This window comes from Homalodisca vitripennis, chromosome X, assembly GCF_021130785.1.
Source record: "Homalodisca vitripennis isolate AUS2020 chromosome X, UT_GWSS_2.1, whole genome shotgun sequence".
NCBI classification, from domain to species: Eukaryota; Metazoa; Arthropoda; class Insecta; order Hemiptera; family Cicadellidae; genus Homalodisca; species Homalodisca vitripennis.
The window spans coordinates 143,988,576-144,005,719 of record NC_060215.1 but is presented as its reverse complement, the minus strand read 5'-3'; the positions used below and the strand labels follow the sequence as shown (position 1 = coordinate 144,005,719).

The 17,144-nt window shown below is 35.9% G+C and overlaps 1 protein-coding gene across 1 annotated transcript in view; it reads left to right on the top strand.

Annotated features, from left to right (window-relative positions):
* LOC124369652 overlaps positions 1-17,144 on the top strand; it is a 63,373-nt gene that overhangs the window by 22,361 nt on the left and 23,868 nt on the right. The window lies entirely within an intron of this gene.

The window sequence follows — 17,144 nt, the reverse complement described above, 5'->3', positions numbered from 1 at the left end:
GATTTTGTAACGGAAGTAGGACTTAACGAACATTTCAAGGCTTACAACGATTCTGAATCCCTTATTTGCTTTCGATAACAGTTTGATCCTATCGCTATTAATACGACCCTAGGTTGAGATTAATATTTTGGTTTTCATTTGGGTAATAACCACCACATATTACAGACAATAGTACTTTAATATTTCCGAATTCACAAAGTTTGTAAAGGCGGAGGTACAATGCAACGTCGTTGTGTACTGAGTGGCCATGTAATTAAATCGACTACACCACTACAAAGCTTTGAGACTTATAGACCAGAATAGTGTTTCTAAAAGGAGCGTATATTTAAAAACACATACCAATAAATAGCCAATGCCTGATTCGAATCATTTACTGCAATATTTAAAACTCTACACATATATTCAATTGTAAACAATTTACTAAAGAATTATTATAACATTTATTATTTTAATAATTAAAAATGATTGATGTTGTTTTCAAGACTATGTATGACATGATTATGACAGGCTTTTTCTTTGGGTTGTAACCTCTTCCCCAAAATGACGTAGTTAAGTATTTCTTTGAGTTTCGGTAAATAATAACAAACTGGTGCAGTTGATCCCCACATCTACCTACTATGCGGGCTGTACTCCCAAGATTTCGCCCTTTTACTTTACAAAGAGGAACTATACAGTGCGAGTTAAAAGTATGGATACACTCTGTTTAGTTTTTGATGGATAAAGATGGAGGGATTGGAACTCGGAACACATTTCTAGGAAATGAAGTAAAAGTGAACTTTTTAGTTACTGTTACAACTTTGCCCATTTACCAAAAAACCCATTTGTTGAGGCATGAGGATCTTCTACAACAGACTTTAAAACGTAGCCGATTTTTGTCGAGCAAGTTTGGGGCGGTCTTTAACGCTGCCTGATTCCTGGAAACATGGGATTGTTTTTGAACTCCTGATTTAAATACAGGGTTTCGATTGGGATAAATGTCATAAAATAGATTCCTTACTTCATCATAAGATCTCGCCCGGTCTCCGTAGCCTCGCATCATCAGGATTATAATACGCTCTTGTTCACTTAAACACTCCATTTCAACGTAAATTATCATAAAAACACGTCTTAGTTTTGTTAATTCCAACCAGAAACTGAACATGGTACTGGACTTCCTCAAAACTGATAAGATAAGACAAGGAAGGCCTGTCCTGCAGCAGGCAATTAATATAAAACCTTTTATAAGGAAAGCGGTTTTCTGTTGAAGTTATTCACCTTCTGAATGTGGATGTTTATGTTTTGCTCTAATTAATTTTTAATTAATTTCAATGAGCTGCCATTTTGTACTGGGTTGAGATAAAAGCTCTAGTTTCAACTGTTATTCTTCATTTATGAAAACATTTCAAATGAAGTGTCACTTAATGGGTCTTTACATTTAAAACTTTTGAGCCACCCCCTCCCCCAAATCCAATTTTGGGAAAAGTCGTAACAGTGATTAAAAATTTCACTTCTAGTTCCTAGAAAGGTATCCCTAGTTTCATCCCTCCATCTTTATCCAACAAAAACTTAACAGTGTGTATCCATACTTTTAACTCCCACTGTATATAGGCACACAAATTTAGGTAGATATACAATGTGAATATTGATATGTCAAAACATATGAAACAAGAAGACTAAGTTCTTGTTTTTTCTGTGTTTTTTATCTCGCTAAGAGTTTGGAGACGCCTTTTTATTTGAAGTATGGCTATGTCTGAAGGTAATAGTCATTAAATACCTGAATATTACTTTTACGGCCTTCCTTTTTGTTTACGTATATTCCAGTCTTATATTCTTTTTAAGTTTTATTTTTCTTGTTGGTATATGGTGTTGATTTTTACTTACACAACAATAAAGAACGTCACAAATGTAAATGAAAAAGGTAAATTCAAAATAACACGAACTACTATTATAAAGAAATTATGTGACAATGGGGCTTTATTACATAACGAGTTGTTTTTACTTGTGACTCTGCAATTAAGTATAAATCTAGAAGTTTATAAAATACTTTATTTGCTTGACTAAAGTTTATAAAACTGTTAATAAAAGGGCAGAGCTTCATCTTGGCACGAGTGTTTCACAAGAAGATTATATGCATAATTTAAAATCAGAATTTATACATGTTTTGATATAAAGACCTTTCTCGGAGCTTTTTACATTGAGGGTTCTTTGAATTGTAATTTTCATTGACTATACAGGCTAAAGTTCTACATCGGTACTGCTACGTTTCCACTAGGGCTTCTACTGGCGGTTGGTAGAGACACTGGACTAGCATGACTCGCTATAAAATGAAAAGTTGAAAGACTTTTAGGTCGTAAATGTGGGTTGCCATGGTGTCAGTTATGAACATATTTTATCGTGCACATGTGTTGGACTAAATTCGTTTAGTTTCCATTACCAACGAAATCCAGGAGCAATCACCGTTCTAAAAGCTTGTAGCTTTGAGAAGTAACACGTTTTCGAGTTTTCCAAATCGGTATTTGAATAATCTTTTTGAATAAACTAACGTATAAATTTATTTCAAAGATGCCCAATCGCGCTTTTAAGACCAAAAACGTTGAAAGACGCAACGGGGAAACTGTGTTTATAATAATACCTTTGTGTACAATGATGTATTATGTATTATTATTGAATTATATGATGATTAATGATATTAAATAAACCCTTCCGAATATGGCTACCTTGTGTGTAGAAAACTCCACCGTGCCGTATAGAGATCGTGTCAGTAACATCGTACTGTACTTACTTGTGCACCAGATGAGACAATGAGATGACAACTCATCTGGATTACACTATATTCTATACTTTGTAACCTAGTAGTCTCTAATGTCGAAACGGTGTAAATTGTTCGTGTTGAGCTTCTTCGTCGTCGACTTTTATCGATCTGGAGGACGAACGTGGCTCCAGATTCCAGGAGTCAAGTCTGTAACATAATCAATTTCCAGACGCAGCACTAACAGCAAGGTGAACCGTAGCTAAACCCAAAAACTGTTGAAATTGCTCAGATGTTGGGAGTCAAGATCGAGTTAAAAAAAGAGCACGCTAAGTAAAATAACATTCTGTCGAGCATGGGGGATCATCACATCCCGTTCAATATTTTAAAATGTAAAGTAAAGAAAATATGTCTTATTTTTCCACGCGAAGTTAGGGCTAAGAAGCACTTAACCTTGGGACCAACAGCTTAAAGGTGACCTCCGAACCACCACCAATGGCTGGGCAGGACGGCTGCTTACAAGGACAGGATCGCTCAGCGGTCGCACATCCAAACGGCAGCCACGCACGACGTTGCTTGATCAGGTTATCTAGCGATAACCGTTGTAACCACTACACTACGCCATTGGCAACTTATAGCGTATAAAACGTATTCTACGGTATATTAGAAACCATCTTCAGTCAGTTTACTTCCATGTTAGAAAGTGTGAATGATCTAACCAGTTTGATTGTTTTATTCATTTATCAGTAGACCAATAATTCCACATCCAATAAACCCAACTATATGCTTAATACAATGAAAATTTTACAGACAATTTTATAATTTAAATTCTATGCATCAACCAAGAGATTATAAACGATATGAAACCGAAAATATCAGTGAAATAAGTAAAACTTCTATCTAAAGAACAATATATATCTTCTTGCATTATCTACTCCAATTAATCGTTTTACAGTATATTCATTATTTTAAATTTTCAAATTAACCGAGAGTATGGTTTCAAAGCCATATTATGTTTGACCTAATTGATTTAATTCTTAGTGTACGTCCAAATTATTTACACGTTTCGAATGTTACATGTAGAACATTATTTATAAATATATTTTTCATACATTACTTAAAAAAATTAATGCAAGCTTATTGAAGGAAATAAAAATGTACAAATAGGACAATGTAACAGGAACGGTTTTAAAATTAAAAATTAAATGTCGCATTAAAATTGCAAATGTTGATTCTAATGTCACAAAAACAATCTAAACATTCATATCATATATTGAAAAAGAGATTTGCAAATTAAAAGACTTTTAAAGTTATGGTTTTCCAAATTATTAATGACTACTATGCAAGGCAAATTTATACATTTTTATTTATCGAAAGGGAGTTTAATTGTGAACTATGCGTATTACCTCTAAATATTAGATGTTCTACATGAATTTTCAATTTTAAAAGTATAAAGTACATATACGTTTTTGAAAATTGCAATTCTGAACAGAAAAAATTAGTTTAATATTGTCCTATTTTAACGATGGCTATTGGTACAATAATGGTTATCATTAGTATAACTAAAGGCAGACGATAGAGATGGTATCGTTATTTGTAATACAGTATACAGAGAGGTGTACTTCTGTAATTGAGTTCCTCTCCTAAAGCTGGGAAGAAGCTCAAAGAGAGCTTAGCTCTCAATATTCAACTCTGTTCAATGTGCTAGCTACTCATAGTCCCTTCCCAACCGGTGTAGAAAATACCCAACTACAAAGTTTTCCTGGCTAATACTTGTGTTATTATAGTTAATACAATTAGAAAGAGATTTTCTAAATGATATTATAACAATTTTGGCAAATTTGGTAAACACTTTAGGTGTTGAAAATTTACATATTTTTGTATAGCAACCTGTTATCAATAGGCTTTAGTAATACTACATTTTCTAGATGGCCACTAGAAAAATTTGTGTTTACTACTTAAATGTATACAGTTCTTATTCCATATGAATCAATTTAGAACTTCATCAGCAAGATGAGTTTACATAACAATAATTTCAACTACTTCATTAGTGAATTAATACTCAAAATGTCAATTATATTCTAAAATAAATAGTATCAATTCAAGAAGATAAATGCAAATATTGATTTTTTTAGTCTAATTCCCAGCCCACATAAACCATGGTACCTGTAGGTAGCAGCAAATTCTACCTGATTCTTTCATGACATCAGTGTAATCATCAAATTCAGTACCAGGAATACAGTCTGGATCACTATCACTATCTTAGTTTTATCACTAACTACCTCTTTTCCATCACCACCCATACAACCCCTTTATAACGATCATGCCAAATTCACTTGAACTGACTCCCTCGTGGGCTCATATTTTGTAGGAGTACGTATATATTGACCACGGGGATACCCGAGCCGAGTATGTCATTACTTCCACTTGCTTCTTGCATTTTCGTTCACTAATGAACATCAATGCCCTCTAAATATAAGTTTTTCGCTACAACAAACTCTGCTCCAGGTACGGACGACGTACACTATGCCATGCTGCAATGTCTATCCGCAGCAGGTAAGGACTGTACAATAGAGTGTTTAAGGAACGAACTCTCCCACGAGCATGGATTGGATCGCACGTCATGCCTTTACACAAACCAAGGCAAGATAAACTGTCTCCTTCCAGTTACCGACCTTTTTCGCTCACCACCTGCCTTTCAAAGATACTGGAGCGGATAGTAAACCGAAGGCTCGTTTAGTTTCTTGAAAAGAACGATTTCCTTTCAAAAGAGCAGTGCGGCTTACACCAAATGACGTTCAACTGGTTTCCTTGGAGGCCTTCATACACGACGCGTTCCTTGAGCGGAAGCAAGTTGTTGCATTCTTCTTCGTCTTTGGAAGTGAGTTGAAACATGCTGCTATTTATTCAAAGATTTATGGCCGATCGAAAATCCCAAGTAAAACTCGGGACAGCGTTGTCGAGAACAACAGGTCTTGAGAATGGAGTGCGACAGAGGAATGGATCTGTACGCTATTTGTTGTAACGGTATAACAGCTTGTGTTCGCAGTCCTGTGCACTGTTCTCTGTTTGTAGACGATTTTGCCAATTACGTCTAAGCAAGACGACTTGCTACGGAAGAGCGTTCGCTACAGCTAACCATAAATTGGTTGGAATATCAGAGTCGAAGGACAGAGTTCTTGTTCTCTACCTCCAAGACCCAAAATATCACATTCTCTAAACTAAGGAACCACGAGGAACCGATTCTTACTTCGAAAGGATCCCAAATAACATCAAGCCGGAATGTGAGGTTCCTGGGCCTTACATTTGATTCATGACTGATATGGATCCCCCACATTAAATCCCTCAAAGCAAAATGTTCGCAGAGACTAAATGTGCTCCGAGCTCTTTTACTGGGACCAAGTGAGGCGTGGACAGGACATGTATGCTAAGTTTTTACAAAGCATTTGTCCTTTCGTGTCTTGACTATGGCTCTCAAGTTTATTCTTCAGCTCGACAAAGCACTTTGGGAATGCTGGACCCTATTCACCATTCTGTAATTAGGCTAGCTACTGGTGCATTTCGCTCCAGTCCTACACCTAGCTAAAGGAAAGAAACGTACGCAGTTAACCTCCAATTACCTCCACTCCCTCAAAGAAAACCCTAAAAATCCAGCATATGAGCATGTATTTGAGAGCAATTTAATCAACGTCTTTTAAGATAGCTTTAATGATTAATCTCCCTTTGGAGTAAGGGCTAAAACGCCAGAACATGATATCAAGAAATACCAAGTAAGTCTATGTCACCAGAACGATACTCCTCACAAGGTAATATTAGGTCCAGAAGTCAATCTTTTCTTCACAAGTTCAAAAAGGAAACTAATCTTAATGTGGTGTTCATGAAAACTTGCAGGGAACTCTTGAGAAGGAAGCAAGCTCCTTGCGACGTAGTTTATACTGACGGATCCAAGTCCGAAAATAGCACCAGATGTGCATTCTTAACGACGAGTTGTAGTACAGGCTGAGTCTACCCTCGGTAGCATCAGTCTACTCGGAAGAGCTGACCGCTATCTATAAAGCATTGAACATCGTTTTACCCAGGAATAGAAGGCTGGTAATCTGCTCCGACTTGCTAAGTGGTTTACAAGCAATTAAGGACATGCATTCAACCGTCGTGCACGACATCCGATGTGCCATTCACTGGCTTCAAGTTCGAAATATCGAAGGTATACATCTGTGGGTTCCCGGTCACGCGGGAGTTTCTGGCAATGCTTCCAGATAGGGCCACTAGGAGTGCTTATTACTCTATTCTTTTCTGCAGTGACGGGGTAACTCTTGGTCTCTAATGTGTTGCAACAAACTTAGAGTTATAAAGCATATTGTAGTCTCCTGCGGGAAAGCTATCCGCGTGAAACGCACTGAGGAAGTAGTGTGGTGTTGATTGCGAGTCAGACACACACTGCTGACTCACGGGTTCCTCATGACCTGCAGTGACCTCCCGGGGTGTACGCGTTGCGGAGTGGTTCTCAGTATCAAGCATATTTTGAGCGAATGCCAGGTATACTCCAAACAACGACGCTTCTGTCAACTACCGCCATGTCTAGTCGATCTGTTGGGGAATGACGAGTGCTTTATCATGAAACTTTTGGCATTCTTTAGAATAACATCCCTTATCTCAAGAATACAATGTAAAACACGTACCTGATTAATTTTAGAAACCTTTGCCTTTGTATTGTTATTAGAAAAGGTGGGTCCCTTTACAACCCTCCTCCGCCCCTTCACTAACTTCAAAGCGTTGTTTGTTATGATGTTATCGTTTTTCGTTATTAAATTGTCATATTTTATCTAGAGAGCCCTCTTAGAGCATCTTAGCTTATTCTACTTGGTTTTAATCTTCTGATAGATATTATTGTTTTGTTAATGGTGTACTTGATAACTTCGTGAAGCTTATTCTCTGAATTACCAATGTGATACGTGCATTGATACGACCTTGTGTTTTATGCCCTTATAAATAATAAGAAAAATATATTATAACTCATATAACAGAAATACTTTTTCAAGAGTCATAAAACATATCAACAAGGCAAGACTTATATTATTTTAAGAAACAAATATGTGAAAACAAATTTAGGTTTACTAAGTTAGGATGTTTAAAGACCTTTCGTCGTTCCCAAATCTTAAAAAGTTTTCTATGATACTTCATATACTTAGACATTAATGTAAACAGAGAAAAAAGTCTTTATGATTGTCAGAACAAGATTAGAACGAATTTCTAGTTTCCGAGCAGTCTGGCTCGGAACGGAAACATCCCTCGAGATATTGTCTATTATGTAACGGAACACAATTATAGAGGATTTGATTACAAATGCCTGGAAGAGTAATAAAATATTATTCACTCATTGGTACAAGTTCTATAGACAAAAGACGGAGCCCCAAGCTCGCCTGACCAGTTGCGTAAGTCAGTTATCTTTACAGCGATAAGACGTTTGATTCGGATAGTTTCACTGATAACGGCCGTGAAAGTGATTCTTAGTAGTCGTTTAACTTTTTTTTAATTATTAGTACTCTTATTAGTTTCTTAGAGTCCGGAGCAGTTAACGGGATTTAAATGACAAAATTTACTCTAAGAGAAGTTTAAAAATTATGAGCCTACGAGAAAACCAAAGCCTCAATACACTATCCAAATTGGTTCGTCGATTCATCACTGGGGTTTTGATAAAGTGTAAATTGGTTCGTCGATTCATCGCTGGGGTTTGATAGTGTTTGGTAAATTGGTTCCTCGATTCATCGCTGGGGTTTGATAGTGTGTGGTAAACTGGTTCGTCGATTCATCGCTGGGGTTTGATAGTTTGTGGTAAATTGGTTCTTCGATTCATCGCTGGGGTTTGATAGTTTGTGGTAAATTGGTTCGTCGATTCATCGCTGGGGTTTGATAGTTTGTGGTAAATTGGTTCGTCGATTCATCGCTGGGGTTTGATAGTTTGTGGTAAATTGGTTCGTCGATTCATCGCTAGGGTTTGGTAGTGTGTGGTGACGGGCAAACCACATTGCACCGAGTTGACCAAAGCTCTGGTTTACCCACCTCGGCCACAAACACGCGTAAACCACGTACGTCCCGGGTTAGGTCCGTTTGCGGCCAGGTTCGATTGTGTATGGAGAATCGCAGACCAAACATTTGTGCGTCCAATCAAACTGGTACGGTATAGTCGTCAGACGGAGTTGAATAGTATATAGATGGGAGTGTAACAAATGAACTGTTATGTTAAATACGTATACAAAATATTAATTTCATGATGAGCCAAACTGTAGATCTTTTCCTATTTTCACAGAATTATAATCTGAAGTCTTATACAGTAAAGGCTACTTCAAGTTCACTACCGATCGAGCAACCTCTCAATCAACCTTTGTTCACTATGTGAAGTATAAATTTGTATTCATTCTTATTTAATCCATTTTATTGTATTAAAAATATAAAATACTATATATACTTAGGAAGTAGTAAAAATAACATTTAAATATATACAGCTACATTAAAATCATAACCTTACTACGTTAATATGTCACTTGTGTGCCATGAACCAGTTTCAGTTCGCCAATAAGAAAGGATCAAGTATTGATTCCTGTGGTACTCATAGTAACGACTTCCCGAAATAGCGTCATCTACTTTTACACACTGTCGTTTCTTTGATAGAAACGGTCTCAGCTATTTTGATTCAGAAAACCCTAACAGCGTTGATGTAGCTAATAGTGTTTACGCCCCGCTATGTAGTGCATAGAAATCTTCAGTCATCATCAGTCATCTTTAACAGTACAGCTTCGTATCGTGGTCGCTGCGTAAACCAGATTCGTAATTGTTAATAACTGCGTAGGTCACACACGAACTAGACGAGGCAAGTTACATTATTACAGAGTATAAATTAATACGAAACTATTCACAAGTGATGATCTAATAATTGCATCAATTTTCTTTGTACTGCTCTGGATAGATTCAGAGAATTAGATGTCGGATAGAAGGGTACGATACTTATAACGGTTTACCGCTTTTATTTATTAATCAAAGTATATATTATGTAAGTATATTTAAAATTCCTACGAGAGAAAAAAGTATGAAAGGTAAAATCCAACTATTACAAGATATGATACAAATTACAATAAGAACATTTGGTAGTATATTTCTTGCCATGTTTGTTCTGCTCAGACAACTATCCATGCTATTTAGCCTCCATAGTAGTGTGGTATATCTACAACAAAGGAAAATTTAAAATTTTATGCTCTCTAGAAGTTTTACTTATACTACACTAAATTTCCAAAATACGCCTTTTATAATTACTTATAAAATATCAAAGGGTTGGACCTCAAACAAGAAGGCCATACCGACAACGCGATTAAAAAAAAAATATATATATATATATATATATATATATATATATTAGATTTCCATGAGTTTATTTATTTATTTATTGCCCATAGAAAGTAAATAAATAACAGAGTAGCGGAACCTAACTTAGCTTAAAGCACAACAGGAAGGAATGTATCAGCCAAGTGTAAGCCAAAAGGGACTTTTCCACCTCGGTTTCAGACCTAGTCTTAAGGAAAGAGGTGCTGTAGATTGTAGTGAAATGAAAGCAGCTCTTTGAGCTTTTTATACGACTTTTAGAGAGTGTTAAAATTGCAACGTGCTACCTTGGGTCACACCACCCAATAACCCAACTGCTTTACTAGGCTGTTCCATTGCACATGATAAATGATTTGATACTAATACCAGTGGGACACGATACGGGATATATCCGAATTGTGTCAAAAGTAACTTCTTGGAATACCTTGATAGCTTGTTACAGACATGTTAGTTTGCATGTTTATAAATATACTAAAAGAGTGGTTTTATATGTGCATCACAGTTAATGACACATTAATGATACGTTGTAATAATGGGTAAGAAAGTGACCTAACAATAAATGAGCGGTTTATAGCTGATGGTAAGAGAGATTATCACAAACTGAATAAATGTTATTGCTGGATCAGCAAGAAAGAGACTTAGATGGGGTAGGAGGGTATTTGTGTGAAAAAAGAATAAATATTAACTAACTTTGCAATTTTTTATTTGTGCTCCTTAAGTAGTTACAAAAGAGGCAATTTTAGCCCATGCATATTCAGTTAGTCAGTCTAGATTTCTTACAATAAGCATTATTCATCGATGATAAACAACTGTGTATTTACAACTGATTGTCACTGTACCGACCATCGATTAAACTATTCTGACAAACGCAGTATACTCGTATTAATTTTAACACTCAAACCAAGATTAGCAATCTTCATTTAAAACATTTTTAAGGTGAGAGCTTGTGAAGGTAAAGGAATTTTATACATGCTAAGTGAAACAATAACATTTCGAGATGTGCAATCTGATCTCTTGCTCAGGTGGATAACTAACTTAACAGATAAAATATAAGTTTAACGTGTCCGAAATCACAACAAACGTATTGTGTATCAGCTAAATTTGGTTGAAAGAATCCAGTTACCTTTTCAAAATTAGAATGGTCACAATGGGAAAAAACATAATCTTCTATAAGGGTTAATCTTGTTCATGGTATAACCCAGTGTATGTATGACATGTATAACGCAAACTAATCCTTAAGTGATTAATTTTCTAAAAAAGGTAATAATGGTCATACGGACCTGCAATTTGAATCATTTAGATTGCACTAATTGATAAGTGTTTCAAATAATCGTCGGCATTCAGTATGATTTAAGGAAGGTCTTGAACACTATGAACCTCATGCTTCTTCTCAAGAAGACAGATATGTCTGGTAACCCAAGCGTATCTTTTGCGTTGGCTGGGTCCGAACCTGAACGCCCACAAGAGGCTTCAACTAGATTGTCCATACGAAATGTTGTTCAATGTTTTATTGTAGGATCACTCATAATTCTTGCTGGTGTTAATAATTTTCTTGATGTTGGCGATTACTGGAATATAACATTATTTATGGTAGGTCATTAGGGCAAAATTCCTTTTTCCTTTATTTAATTCCTTTTATGTTTCTTTATTACTGTTCTCCTCCTTGGTCTTCCAAAATATCGATAGTGCCAATGTTTCAAAATAGTGATGTTTCACAAATATCTCTTTTTACTCCACCCAGAGGAGACCCTATTGGACAGTTTCTAAAACATTGAGTAGTGAACCATCCTGGAGTGAGCAATTGTTTATAGTTGCTCTGGAGTGTTTCAATCATCCAGCCTTGGAATTCCTAAACAGCATACGTAACTGAGAGAGCCTCAGCCACATAAACCGAACTCCTCTGCAGAGCAGTTGATCCGTTCAACAAGTCACCATCCATTTCGGTACCTCAAAATGTACGGTTAGTAACATGACGTTCCTGAAAATCCATTGAGGTGAAAGTAGCAATACCACTTTTTACTCCACCCAGAGGAGACCCTACTGGACAGTTTCTAAACCATTGCGTAGTGAACCATCCTGGAGTGAGCAATTGTTTATAGTTGCTCTGGAGTGTTTCAATCATCCAGCCTTGGAATTCCTAAACAGCATACGTAACTGAGAGAGCCTCAGCCACATAAACCGAACTCCTCTGCAGAGCAGTTGATCCGTTCAACAAGTCACCATCCATTTCGGTACCTCAAAATGTACGGTTAGTAACATGACGTTCCTGAAAATCCATTGAGGTGAAAGTAGCAATACCACTTTTTACTCCACCCAGAGGAGACCCAACTGGACAGTTTCTAAACTATTGAGTAGTGAATCATCCTGGAGTGAGCAATTGTTTATAATTGCTCTGGAGTGTTTCAATCATCCAGCCTTGTAATTCCTAAACACCATACGTAACTGAGAGAGTCTCAGCCACATAAACCGAACTCCTCTGCAGAGCAGTTGATCCGTTCAACAAGTCACCATCCATTTCGGTACCTCAAAATGTACGGTTAGTAACATGACGTTCCTGAAAATCCATTGAGATGAAAGTAGCAATACCACTTTTTACTCCACCCAGAGGAGACCCTACTGGACAGTTTCTAAACCATTGAGTAGTGAATCATCCTGGAGTGAGCAATTGTTTGTAGTTGCTCTGAAGTGTTTGTGCAGTAAACCTGTGTACGTCAATGTTCCCAAAAAGGTCCGATTAATAGGTTCTGTAATTGCAATTTCTTAAAATAAACATCTTTAGTTATACAGAAATGACACTGTTACTAATATGAAATAATATTTACCTTACAACGTGAAAAGAATAAGGGTTTGAATATGCTTCTATTACAATGATATAAGAGCTTTTTGTTTACACGACTGTCACTATTTTTCATTGTTCACTTGCGCTCTTTTAAACTCCGGTTAAAGTGGGAATCACATTGTCTGTTGGCTTTGCAGAATCCTGAATGGCTTGTTGTGTTCCCAATATTCCCATTTACCTTTGTAAGAACTGTTTTATTCTTGTCTTATTGCAAAAAGAGTGTCAAAATAAAGGTTTCTCAGTCATTATTACGTTTTTTGGTACATCGTAATTTACACTTTATACGAGTGTATTCGTCTAATAATATTTGCAGGGGCTTGTTTGGAAATATCGATACAAAGTAGTTTTATATCAATGTGTTTCAAATATAAACATGTACTATCTCAATTTCACGCATTTTCGTCCAAAGGTGGCTCAAACAAAGATTCTTGAAGGAAAGGAAAATGTATACGCTGTTATAACGTATACATGCATCGACAAGTGAACAGCGTGAATAGATTTCTAAATTTCTAGATTCTAGATTCTAAAATTCTAGATTTCTAGATTTCTAAATACGATTAATACCTGTGTAAATTGTTTAGAAATCGGTCCAACCAGAGAAGTAAAATATTTAGGTGTAATCCTAGATAGCGAATTGAGCTGGAAAACGCATATAATTAAACTAAAATCAAAACTCATAACAGGAATTAGACTTTTATATCACTTGCGGGACGTATGCCCAATCCAAACTCTTCGTTGTTTATATTTTGCCTTAGTAAATAGTAGATTAGAATACGCTATAATTTCTTGGGGTGGAACGTATAGATCTACAATAAAACCTGTGGAAAACATTCAAAAATGGTATGTTAAATTAATTCTAAAGAGAAGATTAAGAGAACCATCTCATCCATGTTTTGTTAGTATGAATATTTTGCCGTTACGTTGTATTTATATATTTAAGTTTTTAAAAGCTTTTTATTTAATTAGTGGAAATTTATCATCAAATGTTAACTTTTTTAGACAAGGTCTTAGAAATGCTAGCAATTTTAGAGTTCCTAAACCTAATGTAACTTTTTATACAAAAACATTTAATTATACAGGACCAAGACTTTTTAATAGGTTGCCGCAAAATATAAAAAATATTACAAAATTAAATAAATTCCTTAGAAGTGTTAAAACCTTGCTTTTAAGTATGGACAGAAGCAACGTTGAGTATCTGTTAACTATTATCCAATAAGTAATTTGTTTTTCTCTTATAGTGTATGTTACTGTGGCACGTAAATATGATAGTGTACTAAGTTTCTGTAAAATAGGCGTGCTTCAGTGTATAAAATAAAACCTTTATTATTTGTTATTTTGGTTTGGCGGTTTGTGGAGATGTTTAAACATATATTTTCTTTACAATAAGTATATTCTGTTTATTTTTAAATTCACGAAGGGTAAGATTAAGTTTTGTTAATTCTGTTTGCTAAGCCATAAAGATTGTAACAATAAATTAATTTATGGGATTAGAAGATATAGATAGTTATAGTGTCTGCAACCGCAAATGAACTCTTTATTTAAATAAACTTATCTGATGGAATCCCTCATCAGGCTTTGCCTTTGGGACCCTATTTTCCTAATAAAATTATATTTTATTTGTCATAATAGAATTTTATATTATGTTAGTATACATATGTAATACGCATATGATTTTGTCTTGATACTTATATTTGTGTTTTTTTTAGGAAATAAATCATTTATTCATTATTTAGTAAATATCTTTGAAAAATCTTAAGCGTGAGAGTTGTGCCCTATATGTGATGCATAATAAATCCTATAACGACACCTTTAATAGTGTAGTTTTCTTATTGTGGTTGGGTCTGTTAATTGAAAATGGCTCTCCACAGCGAAATACGTCGTCAATTTAAGAAAAAGATACGTTTATTTCAGGAATTTAGTAGATATCTACCAAATTCAGGAATAAAATATACGTTGATTTTAATTATTACTTAAAATGCCAATGGCGCAGTGTAGTGGGTACGGCGGTTATCGCAAGATAACCAGATCAAGCACCGCCGAGCGTGGCTGCTGCTTGGACAGGTGACCGCTGAGCGATCCTGTCCTTGCAAGCGGCCCGCCTGCCCGGCCATTGGTGGTGGTTCGGAAGTCACCTTTAAGCCGTTGGTCCCCAGGTTAAGTGTTAGAGAGGGCTTCTTAGCCCTAACTTCGCCTGGTAAAATAAGACATTCTTTACTTTTTACTTTTTACTTTATTACTTCATTGAATTTCCTTACTGCCTTCCATTTCTCATGCTAAAGGAAAGTATGGTTGCATTAAAATACATATGTTTTCCATTTCACAGTTTGATCGTCCTAACACTGCTCGCACAATTAAATTAGCGAAATATTACCCTGTAAAAAGCCATTTCCAGTCAAGAGATGTTAAACCAAAACTGATCATTGAGTTTATACCTAACATCTATTGACTTAGATGGCTCGTTTTTACTTAAATACGTCTATAAATAGCGTTTCCTCATCTTATTGGAAGCGTGCTCTTGTCCTTTCTCTTAGTACGATCTCAGCACCAGTATCGTGTACAGATTTTATACCGATAAATATTCAACCATTATCTTAAGTCATAGAGACAGAATTGTGACCATGCATTAAATCAGCTGAAATCGTTCTATTAAAGAAACGGCATGTGTAAAAGTTAACGCAACTTTAGAAAGTCGTGACATGTGTGCCACAGGTAAAATCTGTGTTCCTTTATTATTTATGCTTTAAGTGAAGGACATTTATTCTGTACTTAAAAAAGATCATACAGCATGTACGCTGATGACTTGCAAGTCCATTCACATTTTGAAATCACTCAATTAATGAATATGGGATTTTTGTCACAGTACAGTTTAATTCTTGAATTTCGGCCTCAATGTGGGGATTTCCAGTCAAAAGAAGTCATACCATCACTGGCAGGATCAGTAATGCAATTTCACAAGTAAGCGAATGGGGCGGAAGTTTACAGTGGTTAACCGGAGTTTAATAAATTAAATATTACCGTGACCAATCAGCGACCAATATAGTTTCTTTATCACGGGCTGCCAGATTTTTGATAATCTGATGCTACTTCATTGTTGAACTTATTTTCATTGCTTTATTTTATTATACTCGGTGTAGGAGGGAGTGTTTGTAAGTACTTTTATCATTCCGAATTCTTTGAAATTAAGACGATAACAAGGAGCCAAAATATCAAAACTGTATCCACATTGATTCTAAAGTGAAATAATTTTGCCCTGTGAAGGACACGATTTCTCTGTATACGCCTCGGGTCTACGATTTTTCTTGTAGTTGTGAATCAGTCTACATCGGCGAAACAAAACGTTTACTATATAAATATACACGAGTTGATGATTACTCTTATTGAACCCTCACTCGTGTGGGTATTACACGTTTTGTCTTCCCAGTGTACACTGAACTGTACACAGTGGAATCTTGGCCTTCATTGGTCTTAAACAATTCTTTAGTTGGGTGGCTTCAGTACATTTTTGATAATTGTCTCCCTAATGTCCTCCTTATTTTGTCTGTCCTTGCTTGAATTCAGGGATGATAGGGTAGTTTCGGTCGTTCTTCATTTTGACGTCTTTGACCTAAACGTGGCACATTTTGACATGTAAGTTTCGTAATTTACGTCGTAATCTCTCTTTCGCACGCGATCGGATAACACATATCTGGCTACATTATATGTGACTGAGCCAACATACCTGACAATAGACGTCGTCGGAATGCCTTTTCGTGCACATTCGACAACCTAATACAGTAGTGCAGGTTTTGCGTCAGAGTTAATCAAACCTCTCTTTGGGGCCTCTTCGATTTCCCTGATAGATCTGATAGCTTTATATACTAACGAAGTGGTATACTCTTAGTAGGATTCTAACTGGTTTGTAGGAACTATCTTTTAGAAAGTTCTCATTTTCTCCTTGTAACTTTCTATTCTAATATCTAAAGCCGCATTTCCTATATTCGCGGGTAGAATTATTCTAGAATCTTATTTTAAAGCTCGCAGGCCATATTTTCTTCTTTCGTTAAATTCGACTAAGGTGGCTTCTATTTTCTCAGCACAGTAGAGACATCCTGAGTGATCTCTTCTGTTACCGAAGTTGTAAAATTCTTAATTGCAGTTCCTATCGAGGAAATTATGTCTCCTATTGGAGTTCCCTTTGAAGCAAAGGCAAAGTTTCGACCTTTC